Genomic DNA, 15,424 nt, shown 5'->3' with positions numbered 1-15,424 from the left:
TGATGTGCCATCTTCCTTTGTGCCTCCAATCAGGGGTTCTGCAGCTCGCCGGAGCAGATGGGCGCGAACTTTGAACTTGCATTGTTACGAGCCGCCGGAAGTGTGTGCTGCCGACGCGCCTCAAAGCAAAGCCTACGAAACTTCTGTATCAGTTTTAGTGAAGCAGACACGCTCCTTTGTTTTTCCGTGGCACGTTGAAGAAGACGACGAAGACCAGCACCATGATTGCTTGAGTGTATCTGTTGCTGGCTGACACTCACACTCACAGACCCAAACACAACTTTCAAGCTTACACACCACGCTCCAAAGTCATCTTTTCTCGCGAACAAAATGTGCTGCGAAAAATACACCGGCGAAAAAATCTTATCTCATTTTTCAGAAACCGAGAGCACCAGAGAAAGCTTCGGGAGCGCGGTTGCTATGGCAACGTTGGCATTTTGGGTACCCGTCTCAGTGCTCCTTTGAGAAAAACAGCCCATGACTTCCGCCACACTTTCGCTAATACGTCCGTGCTGGCCGGGGCCTCTCCTGGGTTTCCTTCCTCCATGCATAATACGGACATCTAGGATTTAAAGAGTGCGGACTGGTTACGCCACCACGACTGCGTCTTGAGCCCACCAGAAAAGCAGCGTCATGCACAAGGTCATGCTCCCATCCTCGATGAGTACCGTCCGCAAGATAGAAATTAATAGGTTGTCCCCATGATTAAATTTTTTTGTGAGCGCCATACGCGTGTTGCTGGTGAACGCACATACGTTTGTAGAACAAGCGCTCAAAGCGAACACGTCTTCGACACTCTCGTTTCAGATCTTGTAAATTTGTGCATCGGGCAGACGCGCTTTAGCTGCGTCTGGCCAGCCACTGTGTGGAAAGGCACGGTCTCTTTTTCCCCGCTTGTTCAACTGAACCATCATCCATGACTTCAGGGATAGCATTTGACAGCATTCTGTGTTACCAGTAAAATTGGCACGGTCTACTTTGTTCCCTTTTATTGATTTTGCCTTTCCCAATACCATTTTTCCCATCTTTCAGTTGCAGAGCAGCAAAAAAGAATGATCAACCTCCTCACCTTTCCTCTCGCTTCCTAGCTTAGTTATTTTTGTTATCAACAATTTCTTTCAGACCTTGCGAGAGACAGGCTCACGGTATTAGACAGAATTGTTTCGTCACGAGTGATGTAGCTTTTCTAAGAAGGACTCGTTATCACAAGTACGCAATGCACTTAACTAGAACATTTTCAAACTGTCGCAATGATCGCCATTTATATCCAGGACGTACAATGAGGCCCTACAGGTATACGTGGCCGAAATTATCTGCCCCATTCAATCCTGCGGCGACCGTGCTGTCATGAGTTGACATTTTTTGAATGGCGATGCCATCATTCAAGTGGATGTCAACTTAATGCCAGCTGGATGCAATATCCTTTGTCTGAAAGGTCGTGCTTTAACTTGATATGGAGCTCACAAAGTTGTGCGGGAATTCTTGTCAACCACGGAACTAGTCCCTCGCCTGTAATACGCGCGCTCTGCGTATGACTGTGTGATGTTTTGTGGTGTGGCTTCATTTCCTGTTTTGTAGCGTTAGCTACACTGGCCTAGCCAAGCCTGTTTCGCGCGGCACATCAAGAGCCGTGCTGCGCATGCGCAAGGATCAGTGATGTCACACGGCTTGCGCACCGGAGCCACCGGAGCCGGCACCTCTCGCGCACTCCGCCGCCGCCGCGCGCGACTCACCGCCGCCGGTCTGCGCATTCCAGAGGAGTGACGTCGTAGCCGTGGTAGACGCATTGGCGCCGGCGCGCGCTCGCTGTGCAGTTGCCGTCTGACACTGCGCTGGAGCCGCTGCGCTTCTGACTGGCGTTTGCCAGTGTGGTATAGCCACGGAGAAGGAGAGCGCAAATCCTGCTCAACAGTGCAGAAGAACGGAGAAGCTTGACTCATCGGATCCCGAAGTAGTTAGTTGCCTGGCAATTAGCGGTTGAGCGTAGGAGACAACCAGGAAAGCTAAGAATAATCAGCTGAACCTTTGCTAACGCTACGTATAGACGTTTTCACGAGGGCGCTTCCGACGGTCTGGCGTGGAGAGTATGTGTCAGTGTTGCCTGTTCGGTCTGGACTGTGAGCTTGCCTTGCACTTGCATTGCGGAGTGGTAGCTTTCCTTCGATGTTTCCGTTTATTTTTGTCACGAATGACTTACGCTCGTAAATAATGGCATATATACTCATCAAAAGGCTACAGGCCAGCACTGTGCAGTTGATGGGTGCACAAACAACCAGCGGAAAATAATGATTTTAGGGACTAAGTGTGTCCACAACACAGCACTCCGCAAGACCACTGCCGCGATGTGGTATGTTCAAGCTTCGCCGGTTTCCTGCATCACCTGAGGACTTGGCATTTCCTCGTATGTAGTGGCAGAGGCTACATTTGTTATTCTTTCAAACACGACTTCATTCCAGTGCCTAATACGGGGGTCACACGGCGCACTTTTGATCGTGATCGAGCCCGATATGGGTCGAATTTATTGGTCGCGATTGGATTCTTTGCTCAATCTGCGGAAGGGAGCCAATCGCGGTCGAACATTCCGATCCAGATTGGTCTCGATCGCTATCAAAAGTGGCCGTGTGACACTGGTATAAGACAAATTGGAGCACTCTGCGAGAGAACTAGTCGCTAAATACACTTCGCAACGATCTGGAAAAATCGTGTCCTATGAAAGATGTATGCAGGCCCTGTGTCCACCAAAACATTGTCTCTGTGGTCACATGCACCCTACGCGGCCCTGCCCATAAAGGTAATTAACTTCAACAGTGTGGTGCTGCATCGAGCTCACCCATCTTTGAGCGTTGTCTATGTGCTTGGGCAGCAAGAGAATGCAAAAACGAACGTGTCAACCTCATCAGTGCGGCCTAGCGCCAGTGTTAGAGTTCGGGAACCGTAATGCGCTAACTGTGCGTGGCGTAGAAATGCGCTAAATGAGTCCGCGCAAGTAAGAACGTAACAAAAACGGTATTCGCATGGGTACGCGGACAATAGCATCATGCTTGCAAGAATAACCGTAACGAAAAAAATTCGCACAGTCGATCAAGTGAAATACTTACGTGCGTGCAGAGACTGCTTCGCTGACCACTAAGCGCTTTTCACTCACGGTCAGTAGTGGTTTACAGTCATATGCATATGTATTTATTCGACAATTGTTAAGACTCGACATTACTTTATTAGGAACATAGCACAGTGAGACGGTGTAAGTGAAACAAGAGAAAGAGCAGAGATGGCCCTAACGCTGCTATATTATTGGCTTATTTCGCTTCAGAGATAGCGCACACGAATGCCATACGCGATATCTTCAATACAAAACTTCGCGCACGATCTACGTTAAGGTTCACCGTGAGCGAAGCTTGTTCCAAATTCAGACATTCGAAAGAAAAGCCATCCCAGGTAAACAAACGTAAAATATATGTAAACAAATATATCTTTATAACAAGTCCTGTTATAATCTGTGATGATGTGGATAGTGGCGTGCGGTGGAGAGAAGACCAGCTTGGAATGATGATTGTATGGCAGCACCAAGAAGAGGATTGATGATGGTGATAATGGATGATGACCACGTACCATGAACAAAGAAGTGGAAGAGAGCACGCAGAGCGTGAGAGCGAGCGGCAGCCTCGAATGCAAGCTCGGAAAAACGGCGGCTGCAGGCTCGGGTACCGGCGACCGGGCGTCCAGCTACCGTGCGGACCTGGTCGGAGATCCAGCTCGTGGCTGGGCTTTCCTGCGCGCCAGCGGCCTGCTGTGATAGCGGCCTGGTGCAGTGCTTCCTGCTTGGACCGGGACGCCTGAGCTACCAGCTACCAGCCTGCTGAGCGAGCCCGAGGACTGGCGACCGGGCGTCCAGCTACCGTGCGGACCTGGTCGTGTCCCGCTCGTGGCTCTGCTCTCCTGTGTACCAGCGGCCTGCCGTGATAGCGGCCTGGTGCAGTGCTTTCTGCTGGCCACCGGGGCGCCTGAGCTACCTGTCCGCCGACCGAGCCCGACGTTATAGCGGCCGAGGCGTTACAGGCCAGGCGTTACTGGCCTGCTACAGCAGTGGCCTGGTGTTCTACCGGCCTGCTGTTTTCTTCCTGCTGCCACGTCGCGACAAGGTGCGGCGCGACAGCAGCGACCTAGCCACAACGACGCTCCACCGTCACAACCACCGTCACGGGCACCGCAACGACGAGGCACTAGGGCGAGTGGTGACGCATGAGGGCTAGGCACATACTTATATAGGACAAACGATTCGCGGACTTTAGTCCACGTACATGTAAATCGTCTGTATGTAAATAGTCTGTATCGTGCTAGCGTGTCTGTTAAAGTCTGTGTTTCGTGTAGCAAGCTCCCGTCTGCCGTGTCATTATTAAAGGATCCTGGGCCCAACTGGAAACCGGCGAGTTTGTCGTTGTCGTTTCCCATCACAATCTGGCGAGCTTGCCAGGATCCGCCAGTGACATCCCAAACGCGGAGACCGGCATTCGGGTGTGTACACGCAGCACTAGACATCCGATATGGATTTAGACAAATTAGCCACCACTGCAGCACAGTTAGGCTTGTCTTGTGCTGAACTTCGCGAGTGGATTGAAAAAGAACAGGCTAGGCAGAGGGACGAACGAGCAGCTGAGCTAGAGGCAGCCAAAGCAGCAGCAGAAAGTCAGCGGCTAGCCGACGAAAGGCAGCGACAAATCTTGCAGCTGAAGCTCAAGCTTCAAGAAGGAGCGCAGAGCGAGACATCCGCCGCAGCCGCGCCCGTATCGTCACCAAAGCTAGCCTGCTTCAACCCCCAGAAGTTACTGCCAGTCTTCGACGAACGACGTGACGACCTCCACGCGAATCTCCAAAGTTTCGAACGCGTACCCACTGGAGAGGACGAGGCAGGTTGTAAGCTTGCAAACAAGGACAGAAAGGCAATGCATCTAAAAGAACTAATCGAGCTAGGAGAGAGCATGGGACTAGAGAAAGCAGAGTTGAGAGACTGGGTGGAACATCAGCGGTCATTGGAGTGTGAGAGGCGTGCTGCTGAAAGAGAAATGGAAAAAGCTCGCCATGCAGTGCAGCTTCAAGCTGAGCGAGTGCGTCATGAAGAAGAGCTATGCGTTCTCAAATTGCAGATCGCAGCTCGTGAAGCGCTCTCAAGCGCTACGACTTTCGGCAGCATTACTCCATCCGATGGTGAAGCTGTAAATGGGGTTATTGCCTTGTCTTCCCCGCCTCCCGCAACCAAGTCTTTAGGTTTGAAAACGGGCTATAAAGCGGCTCAAGCTTGCTTGTCGCGTGAGCAAACATTGTATGTTTTGCCTGAACACGAAGCTCGCAACGTTGAAAAAACTAATGTAAGAACTGCCCTAAGCCACAAAGATAAACCACAAGAGTTGAACTTGGACTCACTATCAAAGCAGTCTTTAGGTTTTGATTGCTTGTCGGATTCATGCACTTCAACCGAAGAGGCTGCTGGGCAAACGAAAGTGCATGCGAACCCCGTCCTGCATGACACTAAACAAGACGCAGCCTTGTACTCTGGTATAACCAGCGATAGAGATTGCCAGCAATCTCACCGAGCCAATCTTTCTCAATCTATGACAGTGGACTCACCTATGATGTCAAAGAAAATGCCTAGTATCCAAGCAATGACTCCAACGGTAGATGACGTAAGCGTGAGCACTTCAACATGTCAGGTAAACCCAAGGTCTATCAATGAATCGCCTGTAAGTAATAATCAAGCGTGTCGTCACTCACCTTCAAATGTGAACAGAGACGACCAGACGAATGTTCCGAACCTTCCACTGAATCATGAGAAAGTTCACTCAGAGAATTCAACAGCTCATTTGCATTCTGAGATCCCAACAAGATTAGGGATACCAGACAATCGTTTTGCGCAAGCATATGTCAGGCACATAGCAGTGGCTGACCTCACACGACGCAGCACATCTGGCGTTGCTTCGCGTGCGCGGTTAACTCGTGAAAGACCGGTACGTAGGATTGAGACATCCGCGGTTCGGTTGATCTGGGAGCGGGTAACATAATTCAGTATCCCTGCACCGGCATGCTCTACTCCGGACTCTGACAAAGATGTGAACGGTTATCCGTGTTCCTTGGACACTATTACTTTGTGCCATGGTGATTGCCGCTCACAGTGCTGCAGTTTTTTTTTATTAGAACTTTGGATTGTGAGACCTTTCCATTTCTTTTGTGAGAACTTTGGCTTGTGTTCCAAAGTCTCCACGTGTTTTCTGATCATTGTGTAAACATGAATTGTTTGAAAACCAAGAACTTTTCTTGAACGATCGCACGTGCCTGCACTCATGCGCACCCCTCCTCCTGTGTTGTTTAGAATAGTTGCGGGCAACTATCTTAAGTGGGGGGCCCTTGTGATGATGTGGATAGTGGCGTGCGGTGGAGAGAAGACCAGCTTGGAATGATGATTGTATGGCAGCACCAAGAAGAGGATTGATGATGGTGATAATGGATGATGACCACGTACCATGAACAAAGAAGTGGAAGAGAGCACGCAGAGCGTGAGAGCGAGCGGCAGCCTCGAATGCAAGCTCGGAAAAACGGCGGCTGCAGGCTCGGGTACTGGCAGGCTCGCCAGATTGTGATGGGAAACGACAACGACAAATTCGCCGGTTTCCAGTTGGGCCCAGGATCCTTTAATAATGACACGGCAGACGGGAGCTTGCTACACGAAACACAGACTTTAACAGACACGCTAGCACGATACAGACTCTTTACATACAGACGATTTACATGTACGTGGACTAAAGTCCGCGAATCGTTTGTCCTATATAAGTATGTGCCTAGCCCTCATGCGTCACCACTCGCCCTAGTGCCTCGTCGTTGCGGTGCCCGTGACGGTGGTTGTGACGGTGGAGCGTCGTTGTGGCTAGGTCGCTGCTGTCGCGCCGCACCTTGTCGCGACGTGGCAGCAGGAAGAAAACAGCAGGCCGGTAGAACACCAGGCCACTGCTGTAGCAGGCCAGTAACGCCTGGCCTGTAACGCCTCGGCCGCTATAACGTCGGGCTCGGTCGGCGGACAGGTAGCTCAGGCGCCCCGGTGGCCAGCAGAAAGCACTGCACCAGGCCGCTATCACAGCAGGCCGCTGGTACACAGGAGAGCAGAGCCACGAGCGGGACACGACCAGGTCCGCACGGTAGCTGGACGCCCGGTCGCCAGTCCTCGGGCTCGCTCAGCAGGCTGGTAGCTGGTAGCTCAGGCGTCCCGGTCCAAGCAGGAAGCACTGCACCAGGCCGCTATCACAGCAGGCCGCTGGCGCGCAGGAAAGCCCAGCCACGAGCTGGATCTCCGACCAGGTCCGCACGGTAGCTGGACGCCCGGTCGCCGGTACCCGAGCCTGCAGCCGCCGTTTTTCCGAGCTTGCATTCGAGGCTGCCGCTCGCTCTCACGCTCTGCGTGCTCTCTTCCACTTCTTTGTTCATGGTACGTGGTCATCATCCATTATCACCATCATCAATCCTCTTCTTGGTGCTGCCATACAATCATCATTCCAAGCTGGTCTTCTCTCCACCGCACGCCACTATCCACATCATCACATAATCCCTATTGGGATTGACAGTATGTATAAATAAATAAATACTAAAAATAAAAATCTAGCACCTGGGCTGTATCAGTCGCGCTGGCATCTGTGATCACTGCCGCGCGTCGGTTCGCTGCAGGTACCGCGCTGCTCGATCGCCCCGCTTTATGCTTTGACATTTGGTTATAAGCACCCTGCACCGCACCAGATCCAATAAATTTTGGATGATTGAGCTGTTCAGTTGCGTCGGAAGCGTATGGAGTAACCACCGCATATCTACCAACCACTGACACGCGTCGTCGGGCTGCCGGCGCCTGGTTCTATAAGCATTGCCCGACAGCTACGTACGCGCCTGATTTCGCTAAATGAGGCACCCCTCAATCGCGAAACGTAATGGTGATCAGATTCAATCGACGATACGGTCACATGTGCCCAGCAATAACAATGAAATATACCGCTGATTAGCACACCAGGTCTCGACGAAGCAGATGCGGCTGCCGCCGCTACCGACGAAGAAACACCACATCCACTGGCTGGGCTTGCTGTTGCCATGGCACACTACACTGAGCGCTCACGCGAGCACGTGAAACATGTAACAAGTCAAGCGGCACAAGACAAGCGAAGCGGACGAAAACAATCGAAATAATGCGCGGCGAAGATCACACAACCGAAGTGCGGCCAGCCTGCTCTCGCAAGGCGCACAGTCCAAAATGGCGGCGACGCTAGACGTCGCTCGTGTCGGCCAATGGCGCTGCTCAAACGTCGGTTTGTGAAAAGGTCTATATCCTGGCATAGCCGAGCTAAGCCACTGCAACTTTTTTCTTCCATTAATGATCTTCGTCTTCTCTTTCTCTCTTTTTTTTTTATTATCTTCTCTGCAAGCGGGTGGGGGTGGAGTCCCTTTTAGGAGACAATTGCTAGCCACCTTTCTTCTGTCTTTGTGGTGTTTGTAGATATTGTTGCGAGTTAATCTCTGTGAAGAGAGGGTTTACTGGGACACAACGTCATCGACGGTCTTGAGCGGCAGCCGAGGTTGTTGTTGCTGCTGCTGCTGCTGCTGCTGTTGTTGTTGTTGTCATTGTTGTTGTTGTTGTTGTTGTTGTTGTTGTTGTTGTTGTTGTTGTTGTTGTTGTTGTTGTTGTTGTTGTTGTTGTTGTTGTTGTTGTTGTTGTTGTTGTTGTTGTCGTCGTCGTCGTCGTCGTCGTCGTCGTCGTCGTCGTCGTCGTTGTTGTTGTTGTTGTTGTTGTTGTTGTTGTTGTTGTTGTTGTTGTTGTTGTTGTTGTTGTTGTTGTTGTTGTTGTTGTTGTTGTTGTTGTTGTTGTTGTTGTTGTTGTTGTTGTTGTCGACCACGTCTGTGGCTCCTACCCACGGATGGGGGGGGGGGGATGGGCCAAGAAATGGGTAGATTATTTCGAATTAATATAAAGCATAATTTACGAATATTTATGTAACTAGCGTTAGAGTATAATTACTTGTCAAAATAAAATCAGGAAAGTCTTATTGAATGAGTAACAATTATTTAAAAGTAAAAGAAAAGATTGAATTCGGCAGGGCATTCGGTTGGATTCTGTAAGAAATGTTTGGACAGCGGAACAAGCATCCCTGTGGCTGAATTCCAAAGTTGAGGCCCCGAACGAAATAATAGCAGGTCAAGTCTTCGAAAAGGCATTTCCAATAATCCTTTTCTTGCCGCAGTAAAGCGGTGACAAGTTAGAAGAAAGTTATGTATTGTCTCTTCCTCATTACAAAACGAGTAGAGGGAACCAAATCCGACCTGTGTAAGTAGAAATTCAGGGAGGGAATGCGGCAACGTAAGACCTCAAGCATCTTTGTGTTACAGGATTCGCTACGCCAGGGAAATGCGAGGTGCTTATAAGCTGGAGAAACAGTCGTAACTGGGTTTGATAAGGCTTTTCTAATTGATCGCATCCGAAATCTAGCGGCCGTGATGTGTGCTGTCGCTGGCAGACTAGACTTGCTTGCTTGCTTGATCCTCATCCGTGACGCTTACCCACTACGGCGGATTGGCCAAGAAGCCGGCGGTTAAATGTTAAATGGAAGGGGGGAGAAAAAAAAACTAGACGAAAAAGTAAATCGGGGTGAAGTATAACGTTTATGATAATTAGGAAAGAGATTTACCGGGCAGAGAAATAAAAATATTGAAATTATATATAAGCAGCAAAAATTTTTGGTTGTATTAGAATATTTTTGAAACAAGAATTAGCGATTTCATGGCCTATACAATTATTTATTCCGAGAATTAACAGGGTAGTCTTTTTGTGTCATAGATATAGTCACAGGGGGCCACGCATGTTCCTGTGGCTAAAGCCCAATGAAGAAGCCCCGAAGGAGAGGATATTTTAAGTAGTTAGAGAAATACCCAATTTCCGAAATGAAAATTCGAATTTCTTCCTCTGCTTCCTAAAGTGACGGCATGATATTAGAAAGTGCTCAATGTTTTCGGATTCCTGGCAGGTAGGACACAGAGGGGACAGTGCCAGACCGGACCTGTATAGGTAAAAATTTAATGGTGGGATTGGGCAGCGTACTTTTGTTATGAAGATTTCTAATTTACGTGTGGGACACCATTTATTGTCCCACGAAAAGGACAAATGATTAAATTCCGACGTTTGGATTTTCATTTTCTTAGAATCTAGGAATAGGGAAAACTTTCTAAACCTAGCCACAGTGACATAAGTCGAACTAGGCATGACAGACATAACTGGTCCATCAAGAGATATCCGTGCAAGTGTGTCAGCCATTTCATTTAAGAATATGCCATGATGGCCTCGAACCCATACCGATCGTACCAGACTTAAGTTAGGAGGGGTTAACAATTTAAATGCATTGTCTACAGTAGTGTCTGCAGATGAAATGAGCGATGTGCATACTGACAGTGAATCAGCCACTGTTGAATAATTTGAAGGAAGTTTCCGCAGAGCTAAGATAACCGCTGCTAGTTCAGCCAAAAATATGGGTGTGAAATCCGGAAGGCGTAATGTATAAGAGCAGGATAGTGACTCGGAGAAAATACCCACACCCGCTTTCTCTTCATTCATTGACGCGTCAGTCGCGATCACATGATCTATTCCTAGTTGCGTTAAATGATTTTGTAACATGCCGTTTAAGTATGTAGTGGGCAGGAGTTTGGCATTCGATGGAAATATGTCGTCAAATTCTATCGTTATATTAGGCAAGGGTTCCATTATCGCTGGGCGAACGTCTTCCTCCTCCGCCCTCTGTACCCTGTGTCCCACTACAGCTTGTGGCACATTTCATTTCATATTATTGTCTCCGACACAATACAGGTCAGGAGAAGCTATGGCAAAAGGCAGAAAAGACTGCCTGAGAATGGCCCTACCACCCATGCACAGTTCAACAGTGGCGTGAACATTCTATAAGGAATTACACAGTGGATAGCGAATGCATTGTACGGGGAAGAGCTTGGTACAGCAAAAATAGCAACAGTTAGTAAAAACAAAAAACAAACTATCAGCCCTTCCACTGGGGTGGAGATGGAAGACCAGCGAAGCTGTATTATGATGGGAATCATCTATTTCTAATTAGGACTATTAAGATGTGATGGTGTAATTGGTTATTTGAACTATTAAAGAATGAGAAATATATATGATCCGGTGGTTTTCATTTATTTAGTGACCACGGGGAACATGACCTTGTGTTCACTACGGTACATGTACCGCCATAGGGTGTACGGCAAAGGTTAGCACGTTCTTCATAAACACGTCACCAACGCCGCGCGCGTTCGGTGCGAACGCGGGCAAAACGACGCCGCCGTCGACAACAGTTGTGCGCGTTGTTTATGTGACCGCCCACAACCGCTGTCAAAACGCTGGCTACGTGACGGAACGGCTGAACGCCGTTGCCGACACTGTTAGGGGAGAGGCGGGCGAGAGCCCAGAGAGAGAGAGAGAGAAGGCACGCACACCCACAGTGTAGGGTGCCTCGATTCCATCCTCGCCCACCGCTCCCCTTCCACTGAGAAGTCGCGTTTGCTCTCCGCCGTGCGTTCGCTCCCCGTGAGAGCACGCGTCCGTCGCGCTCGCGCGCGTTCACTCGCACATACAGCATACGGCCAATGAGAGTTTTTTCCTCTTTCTGGACGCGGCCATTGAAGAGTGAGCCCTTAACAGCTTCGCTGTAGTGAGTGAGTGAAACAAATTTATTGACGATCCGGCATAAAGAGGGGAAGGGGTAGGGGAATGAAAGCGAGACACTAGCGTGCTCGAACGTCCCGGAGCAGCAACCTACTCGCGTCAAAATTTCCCTTATAATCGTTAATCGCCTGGAGCTTGACGTCACGAAGGTGTACAGGACAACAAATAGGATTTAAGAACATTTTTAAAGCGGGACGTTGACATACATTCCTTCACAAATATTATAACTTGCGGGTTTGTATTTCAAAAGTAGGTATTCAGTATTTAATTTGTTTAGTTCGATATTTTGTTCTAGAGAGTGGAACTTAAAAGTGACTATATCTTAGTTTGTATTCTTTGCTATTAGGTAAGTATGTATCTACAAATGCAGACTCGTTTTTCTGTATTTCACATTTTATGTGTGTAGCTAGCTTGAGGTTGTATAGCTGGTCGACTAAGTATTTCATTTTTTAAGAAGATTTCTGCTCTGTGATCGAGCCATCAGAGGTTTTCTATGTGGTGGACAGGTTGTTTTTGAAGGACGGTTAGCCTACCTAAGTTTGTTTTGCTTGTGGTGCCCCAGATCAATAAGCAGTAGTATAGACGAGAATGGATGAGTGAATAATACAACTGACTTCTTAACCAAGTCGGAACTAGATGCCGGATTTTTAGAGAACATGTAGTTAGACCTGGAAATGCTAGAATGTAATTGAGGGATCCAATTAAAATTTTCTTTAAAAAGTACTTCTAGAAATTGAAATACAGATACTCGTTCAATCGCACATGTATCAAAACAATAAGTAATATCAGTGATGTCAGGTTTGTTCCTGGGCTTAAAAACAATAAACTTAGTTTTAGAAACATTTAACTCAAGTTGATTGAGAGACAACCAAATTAGCAACTCGTGTAACCAATTATTTGCCAATGTTTCTAAATCAGCTAAATTATGACCTAAAACTAATACACTGGTATCATCGGCGTAGAGGACCACTTTGGGTGTAAACGGTATATATACGATATCATTGACATAAATAATAAAGAATACCGGACCCAAAATAAACCCCTGTCGTATACCGTACTTTATTTCCTTCAACTCTGAACAAGCACTGCTATGGTCTACAAACTGAAATCTACCTGAAAAATAATTATGAGAGAGATTTAAAGCAACACCTCTAATTCCATACAGACGAAGGTTCTGAAACAGATTTGATGCTTGATAGAATCAAAAGCTTTTCTGAAGTCAAGAAAAATTCCTACAGTGCATAGCTTATTTTAAAAATTATTAAGTATTACTTCTTTAATGTTCAGTAGTGCCTCTTTTGTTGACCTATTCTTGCGAAAACCATACTGCTGTTCGACAAGGGCGTGCTTTTGATCCAGAGATTTGGTTATCCTTATCTTTAAAATTAGTTCTAAATCTTTTGAAAAAATGGGCAGCACAGATATTGGCTTGTAATTATTTCGATTGTTTAATGATCCGCCTTTATACAGAAATACTACTCTGGCTATTTTCATACTAGCTCGGAAAATCCCGGTAATCAGCGCGTTATTGCATTGTGAGCTTCAGCTCTAAACATAGCTTTATTCAGAGACGAGGTCAAGTAACCTTGAGAGTCGTTGGACGTTTTGCGAGAGAAGAGTGGAGAGCCGGAGTTTTTTCAGCCTCAGACAATGAACGCAGTTTGTAATTTCGCCAATTAAACGTTTTTCAACCTTTCTGCCCGCTTCCTCCGCTCACACATGGTGCAGTCGACATCCGCAACCTGCCACAGCCACTTCGCCCGCCAAGTAAGCCGCCGGGCCCTCGATTGAGCGCTGTTGAACGCCAAACCATTCCTAAGCCTACCCAGCCCGGCGTGTCAACGATGTCGTTCATAAACTGGCGTGTTGCCACCGCAGAAGACCTCGCCACGTTGAATGCACAATTGATTAAAACTGAGCTCCAACGCCGAAACCTCTCCACAACCGGTAATAAGGAGGAACTAATCGACCGACTTTTGGTTGATACCGCGAAAGACCCACTGCCAAACCACGAACCCGCGCCATGCGTGCCCGAAATTTCAACGTCGTTCCCGACCATGCCAGTGCCTACGACGTCATTCCCAGCCATGCCAGCCTTCACGTCAGACCCAGCAGAGAACATGCAGCGCATGGCAGCTTTTCTTCACCAAAACATGGCCATTATGATGACCACGATAGCAAGTCACGCGAACCCAGTGCACGTGACAACGCTACCAGACCTCTCAGCTTCGCTGCCTACCTTCAACGGAAGTGGCACCCCTACTTTCAAGCATTGGATCGAAGAGCTCGAGCGCATTCAACGACTTGCACGATGGGAAGACCCAACTCTCCTCGCCATTGCACAAGGAAAGCTACGTGGAGTCGCAGCAGACTGGCATGCCTCAACAGGGCGACAGCTTACCACATGGACCATCTGGAAGGCCGGACTCCAAGAACAATTCGGCGAGCAACTTTCCATGATACAGTGGCAACAGAAGGTCACAGCCCTCACACAAAAAGCCGGAGAGAGCCTGCAGCAGTACACCTTTGCAAAGCTCAAGACCATGTCACGTTGTCCTGTCCCCATTACTGACAAGGAACGCATCGAATACCTCGTTCAAGGCATTCGTGACGACCAGGTAGCCACATCCATCGCTGTTCAGCGACCCCGTACCGTGGACGACTTCCTCAGAATTGTATCCGAAGTGGATAGAGCATTGGACCACGCCCGCCTGATCCGATCTCCACAGCCAGCAGAGCAATTCGCAAGACAGCCGGGACGCCCCCAGCTCCAGAGTGCTACTCCCAGAACTGACAGTACTGTGAACTCCTCACAGACTGCTCGACCATCTACGTTCCAGCACACCACACGCATGACACCGCCTCCTCGTATTAACAGCCTACCACCTGCGGACCAAGAGTCGAGGTATGAAGCCATTTCAGCTAAGTATGGTGCCCCAGCATACAGAAAAGGACAAGACTTGAAAGATGCGGTGTGCTACAACTGTCAAGAGAAGGGTCACCTAGCAAGTAAATGTACTACACCAAAGCAACCTTCGGGTGACAACAAGCCGACAGTCCCCAAAGCACCAATAGCCTGTGTTGGCCGTGTCGATGACACCCTGCATGGATCCAAGTTCAGATGTGCCGTCGCTACTGCTCACGTCAAAGGACTGGGAGAGATCAGTGCTTTCCCAGACAGCGGTTCAAACGTCACCATTCTTGCAGCAAGTTTAGCATCAAACCTCAACATCGAACCGTGGACCAAGCCACCTTTGCTTGTCGTCGGCGGAAGTTCCGTCATGCCGGAAGGATCTGTCTTTTTGAGGATCACTATTGGGCCTCTATCCGCAGTTGTCGAAGCAGCCATCCTTGAACGGAACGCCCTTCCCCTCATTCTGGGAGAGGATTGGTTTTACGCAGCTCAAGCTGAACTCCACTTCAAACCTCCGAAGCTGCCTGTGATCTCCCAGCCATCTACCAACGTTGTCGTGCAGTGCAAAGAGAAACTATTGCCAAGAATGTCAAATGCAGTAATTTTGACAACATCTGCATTGTCACGTTTTGATCCCTCGCAGCCCACGGCAGAGCCACTTCAATTCGAGTACGAGGCAGACGAGAATGAACCCTTGTGGAGCCAGCTCAACAAGGCGGCCCTAGTTCAACTGGAAACAACATGCCCCACAAGCCCACTCCAGACAAGCT

This window comes from Dermacentor silvarum, chromosome 2 (assembly GCF_013339745.2).
Source record: "Dermacentor silvarum isolate Dsil-2018 chromosome 2, BIME_Dsil_1.4, whole genome shotgun sequence".
Taxonomy (NCBI): domain Eukaryota; kingdom Metazoa; phylum Arthropoda; class Arachnida; order Ixodida; family Ixodidae; genus Dermacentor; species Dermacentor silvarum.
Note: the sequence above shows the minus strand (reverse complement) of the source record.